Raw genomic sequence first — 11,132 nt, 5'->3', positions numbered from 1 at the left:
TTAAATTTGTAAATGAGACTCTAAAAATACGTGATCTATTTTTATACTAGTTGTTAGAGCAGTTGATGCTAGGAGTATGAAGTTTTACGATGAAATACAACCTAAAATGGGGTAGTAATCAAACCTAAAGCCTTGCTACCCGAGCTTCGGACTGGTCGATGAAGGGCCTCGGGGTCGATATCCGGCTCGAGCTCAAGCTATCGGGGATAACCGGGAAGGGATAACAGTTAATATATAATTAAAGAAGGCTCTTTATGACCAGTACCAAGCGATAAATGAAGAACAAGTATGAAAGCAAGAAATGGAAAGAGTAGCCTCGAGCAAGAAAGTTAAAGAGTAAAGAGAGAGAGATATTATTGATCTTGTGTAGAATGGTTGGAGAAACAAGGCACTTTACAAAGTGGTATGGATTCCCTTTATATAGGAGGAGAATCCGGTTATAGTACAACATACATTAATCATAAAAGCATGGAGATGGGATGACTAGATGTGATGCCTCGACACAGGCTCTGGGTAGGCTGGCTCTGTCAGACTTAGCCGCGTGCCTTGGGAATTCCCCTTTTTGCTCTAGCCTCGATCTTCGTCTTCTTTGAGTCGGGCCTTGACAATCCCCGAGGGAAGGGACTCGGTTGCAACTCCACGTCCTCGAGGTCTCGAGATATTCTTCCGAAGTGACTTGATAGCAGGAAATTAGGCCCTTTGATTTCGCCGCATACAATATATTAAATGATATTTTGGGCTAAGCATCATGTTTTACTGTTTGCCTGAGTGGCTTATGAGATTCTGACTAAGTAAGGTCGAGGGACTATGTTGTGAGGAAACACTGATTATGATTATGAGGCCGAGAGCCTATGTGACTATGCCACGAGATGGCTTGATATTGCGCTTGGGCCGTAAGGGGCCCCTCCAGGAGTCTGCACACCCCCAGTGAGTGCGGGTACCCATTGTGATATGAGATAGAGCCCGAGGGGCTGGTTATTGTTCCATGTGTTGCCCGTGAGCATGATTTCATTGGTATTGTGCCCGAGGGGCATTTTCTTTATGTGTTTACCTTTTCTAGTTGCTTGTCTTATACTTGCTTAACTGTTTAAAAAGGGCATTTTAAGAAGCTTAAACTAAACTAAAGTAATTTTGCATATTTTTACTATTTCATAATTTTTACTACTTTTACTGCTTCATTATAGCCTGTGATGTGCCTTACGTGATTTCTTATTTCTCATTTTTCATTTATTATTATTACTCACTGAGTTGGAGTACTCACTTTACTCCCTGTACCCTATGTGCAGATTCAGGCACTGCAGGTCCTGCTTGCGAGGGTTGAGAGCTCCCGACAGATTTCAAAGTTCATGAGGTAGCTGCTCGGCGTTCGCAGCCCCGTGCTTCTCCCTCCCTATCTCATTTCTTCTCTCTTGTCAATGATTTTGTAATAGTTGTGTAGACTTTTCAGACTTGTAGTATATTGGTAGGTGCTCATGACTGGTGACACACCGATGTCGGGCTGTGTTGGTTATATTTCCGCAAATTGTACTGTTCACTGCTTTTTTTGGAATTTTATCATGTTTAAGACTTAATACCTATTATTTTAACTGCTTAAAATGAAGTGGGAATGTGTCGGATGGCCTTGTCTTCACGAGAGGCGCCATCACGACCGAATCCGGGTTTAGGGTCTTGACACCCTCCCGGAGTCTGTACACCCCCAGTGAGCACGAGTACCCATTGTAATATGAGATGTAGCCTGAGGGGCTGGTGTTGTTCCATGATATTGTCCGAGGGGCGGATTCTGTTGACAATGTGCCCGAGGGGCAGATTTTTATGTGTTTATCTATTCTAGCTACTTTTCATTTAATTGTTTAACTGTTAAAAAGGTGTTTTAAGGAACTTCTCCTGAACCAAGTGTTTTCACATGTTTTCACTGCTTCATTGCTTTTACTGGACTTTACTACTTCCTTATAGCCTATTGATGTGCCTTTACGTGATTTCTTATCGCTCAGTCTTTATTTATTATTATTATTCACTGAGTTGGAGTACTCACTTTACTCCCTACACCACGTGTGCAGATTCAGATGCTTCAGGTCTTGCTTGCGAGGGTTGAGAGCTTCCAGCAGACTTCAGAGATTCACTAGGTAGCTGCTCGGCATTCGCAGCCCAGTGCCTCTCCCTCTATCTTAATTTCTCCTATTTTAGTTCTGTAATAGTTGTGTAGACTCTTTCAGACTTGTTGGTTTTATGATAGATGCTCATGACTTGTGATACCCCGATGCCGGGTTATGTCTATTCCAAAAACTGTATTATTTACCTTATTTTGGGATTATTATTGTTATGTTAAAGACTTAGTTTTATTATTTAATTGCTTAAAAATGAATTGAGAGTGTGTCGGCTGGCCTTGTCTTCACAAGAGGCGCCATCATGACCGAGTCCGGGTTTAGGGTCGTGACAAGTTGGTATTAGAGCCTAGGTTATATAGGTCTCACGAGTCATGAACAGGTTTAGTAGAGTCTCGTGGATTTGTACGGAGACGTTTGTATTTATCCTCGAGAGGCTGTAGAACCTTTAGGAAAAACCTTATATTCTTAAAATTCATGTCGTGAAAATCTGTTGATTTGAGTACTAAACTTCTGTTATTCTATTCTCTCACAGATGGTGAGGACATGCGCTACCAGTCAGGATGGACGACCACCAATACTGCCAGCTATGGCCACTAGAGGCCTAGGACGAGGTCGTGGTCGCGGTAGGGGTAGAGGTGTGGCCCGCACAATAGCTAGGGCAGCACCTACAGATCCACCAGCCGCCCCAGTTCAGAATCAGGTCCCAGTTGTGGATGCTCCAACTGTACCAACTCAGGCACCAGCTGTGCCCATTATGATTCCGGGTCTTCAGGAGGCCTTGGCTCAGATTCTATCCCTATGCACTGGCCTAGCTCAGGCGGTCTCAATTACTACTGCCGCAACTACTTCTCAGGCCGGGGGAGGCACTCAGACTCCTACCGCTCGCACACCTGAGCATGTCGTGCATGGACTTCAGACACTAGGGGCACTTCTAGCCTAGCCGGTTGCAGCTGATCAGGACTCTATAGCTTCTGCCATGCCAGAGGACGAGCAGCATAGGTTGGAGAGGTTTGGTAGAGTTCAGCCTCCGACTTTTAGTGGTGTAGAGGGCGAGTATGCCTAGGGTTTCTTGGACAAGTGTCAGTGGATTCTTCATACAGCGGGTATTCTAGAGACCAACGGGGTCGCTGTCACTACTTTTAAGTTTTTTGGAGTTGCCTTCACTTGGTGGAAGGTGTATGAGAGGCGTAGGCCTGTTGGTGCAGCACCCCTTACCTGGCAGCAATTCTCCGTTCTCGTTCTGGAGAAGTATGTACCACAATCTCGCAAAGAGGAGATGCGTAGGTAGTTTGAGTGGTTGCGTCAGGGAAAGATGACTGTGATGCAGTATGAGATGAGGTTCTCCAAGTTAGCTCGTCATGCGATTTTGTTGGTTCCGACAGATAGAGAGAGGATTAGGCGGTTTATGGATGGCCTCACTTATCAGCTTCGTATTCTCATGACCAGGGAAAGGGTGTCTGGTGCTACTTTTGAGGAGGTTGTGGATATTGCTCGTGAGATTGAATCAGTTCGTCGCCAGGAGCGAGATAAGAGGGAGGCCAAGAGGCCTCGAGGATCTGGTAGTTATGGTGGTGCTCCTTCGAGAGGTCAGTTTCAGCACGGCAGAGGCCGTCCATTCATCCATGCTTAGCCAGCTCGCCCAGGTTATCGTGGGTGTCATCGGGTCATGGTTCTCACAAGTCTCATCAGGGCCAGTCATCACTTAGCACCCTTCCAGCTCAGAGTTCGTCCCGTGCTCCCTCAGTTCAGGGCTCTTCCATGCCAGGTGCATCTGCTAGTCATTCCAGTGCTAGGGGTTCCCTTCAGTCCCTATCTCCAGCACTCGGGAGTTGCTATGAGTGTGGAGAGATGGGTCATATGTGGAGGCAGTGTCCTCGTCGTCTTGCGGGTCCATTTCAGCAGAGGAGTCAGCCATTGGCTTCAACACCAATTACTTCACTACCACCCACCCATCCAGCTAGGGGTGAAGGTCAGTCAGCTAGGGGTCGCCCTAGAGGGGGAGGTCAATTAGGTGGCGATTAGGCCCATTTCTATGCACTTCCAGCTAGACCCAATGCTATTACTTCCGATGTTGTTATTACAGGTATTTTCTCAGTCTGCCACAGAGATGCTTCTGTATTATTTGATCTCGCTTCCAATTTTTCTTATGTGTCATCATACTTTGCCCGTTATTTGGATACGTCCCGTGAGTCTCTTGTTTCACCTGTTCATGTATCTACTTCGGTGGGCGATACTGTTATTGTAGACCGTGTGTACCGGTTATGTGTGGTAACTATTGGGGGTCTGGAGACCCGAGTGGATCTTTTACTATTATGTATGGTGGATTTCGATGTTATTTTGGGCATGGATTGGCTATCTCTGTGTCGTGCTATTCTGGACTATCATGCTAAGATAGTGACATTGGCTATACGGGTGTGCCACAGATTGAGTGGCGAGGTTTCACTGATTATTTTCCCAGTAGAGTAATTTCATTCTTGAAGGCCCAACGTGTGGTTGGAAAGGGTTGTCTTTCATATCTAGCCTTTGTGAGGGATGTCAGTGTAGAGACTCCTAGTATTGATTCTATTCCAGTTGTGAGGGAGTTTCCCGATATGTTTCTTGCAGATCTACCAGGCATGCCACCGAACAAGGATATTGATTTTGGTATTGACCTGGTGCCGGGCACTTAGCCCATTTCTATACTGCCATATCGTATGGCACTAGCGGAGTTGAAGGAGTTAAAGGAGCAGCTTAAGAAACTCCTTGATAAGGGGTTCATTCGGCCTAGTGTGTCACCTTGGGGTGCGCGATTCTATTTATGAAGAAGAAGGATGGCACTATGAGGATGTGCATTGATTATAGGTAGTTGAACAAAGTAACAGTTAAGAACAAGTATCCTTTGCCTTGCATTAATGATTTATTCGACCAACTTCAGGGAGCGAGAGTGTTCTCTAAGACTGATCTCCGTTCGGGTTATCACCAGTTGAAGATCAGGGATTCGGATATTTTTAAGACAGCTTTTAGGACCCGATATGGTCATTATGAGTTCTTGGTGATGTCTTTTGGGCTGACCAATGCCCCAACAACATTCATGCATTTGATGAATAGCGTGTTCCGGGCTATTTTGACTCGTTTGTCATAGTCTTCATTGATGATATTCTGGTGTGTTCGCTTAGTCAGGAGGAGCACGTGAAACATTTGAGAGTTGTGTTGTAGAGATTGAGGGAGGAGAAACTTTATGAAAAATTCTCCAAGTGTGAGTTTTGGCTAAGTTTAGTGGCCTTCTTGGGGCACGGGTATCCAGCGAGGGTATTCAGGTTGATCCGAAGAAGATAGAGGCGGTTTAGAGTTGGCCCAGACTATCCTCAGCCACAGAGATTCACATATTTCTTGGTTTGGCGGGCTATTACCACCGTTTTGTTCAGGGATTCTCATATATCGCATCGCCCTTGACCAAGTTGACTCAGAAGGGTGCTTCATTTGTATGGTCGGATGAGTGTGATAGAGCTTTCAGAAGCTTAAGACAGCCTTGACCACAACTCCAGTGTTAGTTTTGCCATCACCTTCAAGTTCATATACCGTGTATTATGATGCTTAGAGAGTTGGTATTGGGTGTGTATTGATGCAGGAGGGTAGAGTTATTGCTTATGTTTCTCGCCAATTGAAGCCCCATGAGAAGAACTACCCCATTCATGATTTGGAGTTGGCTGCCATTGTTCACGCGTTGAAGATTTGGAGGCATTACTTGTATGGTGTGTCTTGTGTGGGTTTTACTGATTATCTTAGCCTCCAGCACTTGTTCAAGCAGAAGGATATCAATTTGAGGCAGCGAAGGTAGTTGGAGTTGCTAAAGGATTATGATATTACTATCTTGTACCATCCGGGGAAGGCCAATGTGGTAGCCGATCCTTTGAGCCAAAAGGCAGTGAGTATGGGGAGTTTGACATATATTCCAGTTGGGGAGAGACCTATTGTAGTTGATGTTCAGGCCTTGGCTAATCGGTTTGTGAGGTTAGATATTTCTGAGCCCAGTCGAGTATTGGCTTGTGTGATTTCTCGGTCTTCCTTATATGATCGCATCAGAGAGCGCCAGTATGATGATCCTCATTTGGTTGTCCTTAAGGACAGAGTTCAGCACGATGATGCCAGAGATATGACTATTGGTGATGATGGGGTGTTGAGGATGCAGGGCCTGATATGTGTGCCCAATGTAGATGGGCTTTGGAAGTTGATTTTGGAGGAGGCCCATAGCTCGCGGTATTACATTCATCCGGGTGTCGCGAAGATGTATCAGGATTTGAGGCAGCATTATTGGTGGAGGATAATGAAGAAAGACATTGTGGGATTTGTGGCTCGGTGTCTCAATCGTCAGTAGGTGAAATACAAGCATCAGAGAACGGGTGGCTTGCTTCAGTAGATGGATATTCCAGAGTGGAAGTGGGAGCAGATCACCATGGACTTTATAGTTGGGCTCCCACATACTTTGACAAAGTTCGATGCTATTTGGGTGATTGTGAATCGACTGACCAAGTCCGCGCACTTTATTACTGTGTGTACTACCTATTCTTCAGAGCGGTTGGCAGAGATCTATATATCTAGGAGATTGTTCGTTTGCATGGTGTCCTAGTTTCCATTATTTCAGATAGGGGCACTCAGTTTACTTCGCAGTTGTGGAGGTCTGTGCAGCGAGAGTTGGGTACTTAGTTTAAGTTGAGCATAGCTTTTCACCCTCAGATGGACGGGCAGTTCGAGCGCACTATTCAGATATTGGAGGACATGTTACGTGCTTGTGTCATTGATTTCGGAGGGTCGTGGGATCAGTTTCTACCGCTTATAGAGTTTGCTTATACCAACAACTACTAGTCGAGTATTTAGATGGCTCTATATGAGGCTTTGTATGGGAGGTGGTGTAGATCTCCAGTTGGTTGGTTTGAGCTGGGTGAGGCTAGGCTATTGGGAACAGACTTGGTGCAGGATGTTTTTGAAAAGGTGAAGGTAATTCAGGAGAGGCTTCGTACAACACAGTCGAGACAAAAGAGTTTTACTGACAGGAAGGTTCGAGATGTGTCCTACATGGTTGGTGAGAAGGTTCTATTTAAGGTCTCGCCTATGAAGGGTGTTATGAGATTTGGGAAGAAGGGTAAATTGAGTCTTCGGTTCATTGGGCCTTTTGAGGTGCTTTGGAGGATTGGGGAGGTGGCTTATGAGCTTGCTTTGCCACCCAACTTATCGAGTGTGCATACGGTATTTCATGTTTTGATGCTCTGAAAGTATATTGGGGATCCGTCTCATGTTTTGGAGTTCAGCACGGTGCAGTTAGATAGTGATCTGACTTATGATGTGGAGCCAACAGCTATTTTGGAGCGTCAGGTTCGAAAGTTGAGATCAAAGGATATAGCTTCAGTAAAAGTGTAGTGGAGAGGTCGACTCGTGGAGGAGGCTACCTAGGAGAACGAGCGGGAGATGCGGAGAAGATATCCTCACCTGTTTGAGGCTTCAGGTATGTTTCTTGACTCATTCGAGGACGAACGTTTGTTTAAAAGGGGGAGGATGTGACGACCCGGACAGTCGTCTCATGAGTTACCGCTATGTTTCCCCCATTTCTGCTTCCTATTACTTTGTTTATAGGTTCTATAGGTGCTCGGGTTGGTTGGCTTGGGTTTGGAATGGTTTTGAGAAGGTTTGAGGCACTTAGTCTCTTTTGAGGAAGCTTAAGTTGGAAAAGTCAACCGAATGTTGACTTATGTGTTAGAGGGCTCGGATGTGAGTTCCGACGGTTCGGATAGCTTCGGGAGGTGATTTGGGACTTAGGAGCGTGATCGAAATGTGTTTTGGAGGTCCGGAGTAGATTTAGGTTTGAATTGGCGAATTTGGAATTTTGGCATTTTCCGATTGATAGGTGAGATTTTGATATAGGGGTCGGAATGGAATTTCAGGAGTTGCAGTAGTTCCGTTGTATCATTTGGGATGTATGTGCAAAATTTCAGGTCATTCGGACGTGGTTTGGTAGACTTTTTGATCAAAAGCATAATTTAGAAGATTTTGGAATTCTTAGGCTTGAATCCGATGCGAATTTGGTGTTTTGATGTTGTTTTGAGTGTTCCGAAGGTTGGAGCAAGTTTGAATGATGTTATGGGATATGTTGGCATGTTTTGTCGAGTTCTCGGGGGGCCTCGGGTGAGTTTCGGGTGGTCAATCGGACCATTTCATGTTGTGAAAAACTGCATAAAACTGCTGTTGGGTGTTGCAGACGTTTGGCCTTCGCTTTCGCGAGTGGGACCTCGCGTTCACAACGGGTTAATAGGTGAGACTGGAGTTTTAGCCTTCGCATTCGCGAGAGAGGTTCCGCGTTCGCGAAGGGCTGGGGTCTTGTGCATCGCGTTCGCGAGAAGGGGAGCCGCATTCGCCAAGTTTGGAGTCTGGACGCATCACGTTCGCGAAAGGTAGGACGCGTTCATGAAGGAGGAAAATTTGGTCAACGTGAGTTTGTGCTTCGTGAACGCGAGGCTTTGACCGCGTTCGCAAAGAAGGATTGGATGTCTGGGCAGAATGTTTAAATAGCCATTTGTCCGCGATTTTGGGGTTAACTTCCACCATTTTTGAGCGATTTTGGAGCTTTTTGAAGAGCATTGAAAAGGGATTCAAGGGGAAACACTTGGAGGTAAGGTTTATGGACTTAATACTCGATTCTTATGTGAATTCTACCTAATTAATCATGGAATTTAAGCCTAATATTGAAGAACTAGGGCTTGTAATTAGAGACATTGAATTTGGGATTTGAGGGGTCGTTTGTGGTTGGATTTTGATGCTTTTGATATGAATGAACTTGGGGATGATAAGGAGTCTATTGATGTAATTTTTATTGGAATCCGATATGTGGGTCCGGGGGTCGGGTTTGGCCAATTTCGGGATTTGTGTTGTAATTTGATTTCTTTCGAGTGGGCTTTGTTCCCTTACATATTTGGATGGTTTTGCATTGATTTTGGTTAGATTTGGAGCATCCGGAGGTCGACTGGAGAGACAAAGGCATCGCGAGCTAGAGATTTGGACCGGATAGAGGTGAGTAATGATTGTAAATATTGTCCTGAGGATATGAAACCCCAGATTGCATATCGTTGTGCTATATTGAGGTGACGCACATGCTAGATGACGAGTGTGGGGTCGTGCACCGTTGGGGATTGTGACTTAGTCCGTCCCATATGACTGTTTTACCGCGTATTTGATTGAAAACTATCTGCTATCATCATGTTTTGGGTTGAATGTCATATTTGGGCCTCATGCCAACTATTTGGACCCTTAGGGGATTTTTACTAATATTTCCTCACTGTGTTGACTTTATACTGTACTCAATCATGCTATATTTTACTGTTTTCATAACTCAGTCATGTTAACTCTGTTTTAACACATTAAATGATAATTTGGGCTGAGCATCATGTTTTACTGTTGCCCGAGTAGCTTATGAGAGGATTCTGACTGAGGAAGGCCGAGGGCCTGTGTTGTGAGGATACACTGATTATGATTATGAGGCCGGGGGCCTGAGACTTGTACCCCACGAGGTGGCTTGTTGATATGAGGCTGAGAGCCTACTGATTATGCCACAGATGACTTGATATTGCGCTTAGGCCGTAAGGGCCCCTCCTGGAGTCTGTACACCCCAGTGAGCGCGGGTACCCATTATGATATAAGATATAGCCCGAGGGGCTGGTGTTGTTTCATGATATTTTCTGAGGGGCGGATTCTGTTGACAATGTGCCCGAGGGGCGGATTTTTATGTGTTTATATGTTCTAGATTCTTTTCATTTAATTGCTTAACTGTTAAAAATGTGTTTTTATGGAGCTTCTCCTGAACCAAGTGTTTTCACATGTTTTCATTGCTTCATTGCTTTTATTGGACTTTACTGCTTCCTTATAGCCTGTTAATGTGCCTTTACGTGATTTCTTATCGCTCAGTCTTCATTTAATATTATTACTTACTGAGTTGGAGTACTCACTTTACTCCCTGCACCCCGTGTGTAGATTCAGGCGCTTCAGGTCCTGCTTGCGAGGGTTGAGAGCTTCCAGCAGACTTCAGAGATTCACTAGGTAGCTGTTTGGCGTTCGCAGCCCAGTGCCTCTCCCTCTATCTTAATTTCTCCTGTTTTAGTTATGTAATAGTTGTGTAGACTCTTTCAGACTTGTAGTTTTTATGATAGATGCTCATGACTGGTGACACCCTGATGCCGGGTTATGTCTATTCCACAAACTGTATTATTCACCTTATTTTGGGATTATTATTGTTATGTTAAAGACTTAGTTTTATTATTTAATTGCTTAAAAATGAATTGGGAGTGTCGGCTGGCCTTGTCTTCACGAGAGGTGCCATCACGATCGGGTCCGGGTTTAGGGTCGTGACATTGATTCACATGATACTATATATATATATATATATATATATATATATGATTACATGACTTGCCATGGTGGTTGGTTTGATTTCAGAGAAGTTTCAAAGTGAATTGGGACTTTTAGTTGTAAGGTTGGAAGCTCAAGTTGTAAGAGGTGACCGAAGTTTGACTTGTGTGTAAACAACTCCGGAATGGAGCTTGGATGGTTTCAATATCTTCGTATAGTGATTTTAGACTTTGTCATATGTCCGAATTTGGGTTTGGAGTCCCGTAGGTTGATTTGATGCTTTTCGGAGAAAGTTAGAAAGTTGAATGTTTAGAAGATTGATAGGTTTGATTGAGAGTTGACTTTGTTGATATTAGGTTTAAATTTTGGTTCCAAAAGATCGAATAGGACTGTTTTGTGATCTGGGACTGGTGTGCAAAATTTGAGGCCATTCCGGGTTGGTTTGATGTGATCGGGCATGAGTTTTGGAAGATGGAAGTTCATTGGTTTCTTAGGCTTGAATCATGGTGCGATTTATAGTTTTAATATTATTTTATGTGATTTGAGGCTTCGAGTAGATTCGTGTTGTGTTTTAGTCGAACTCCGCTTCCAAATACCCTTAAACACTAACGACATATTTTTCTTACGAGTTTAAGTGCCAATGAGGCCCTTCCAATG

Source organism: Nicotiana tabacum, chromosome 8 (genome assembly GCF_000715075.1).
Source record: "Nicotiana tabacum cultivar K326 chromosome 8, ASM71507v2, whole genome shotgun sequence".
Lineage (NCBI taxonomy): Eukaryota > Viridiplantae > Streptophyta > Magnoliopsida > Solanales > Solanaceae > Nicotiana > Nicotiana tabacum.
Note: the sequence above shows the minus strand (reverse complement) of the source record.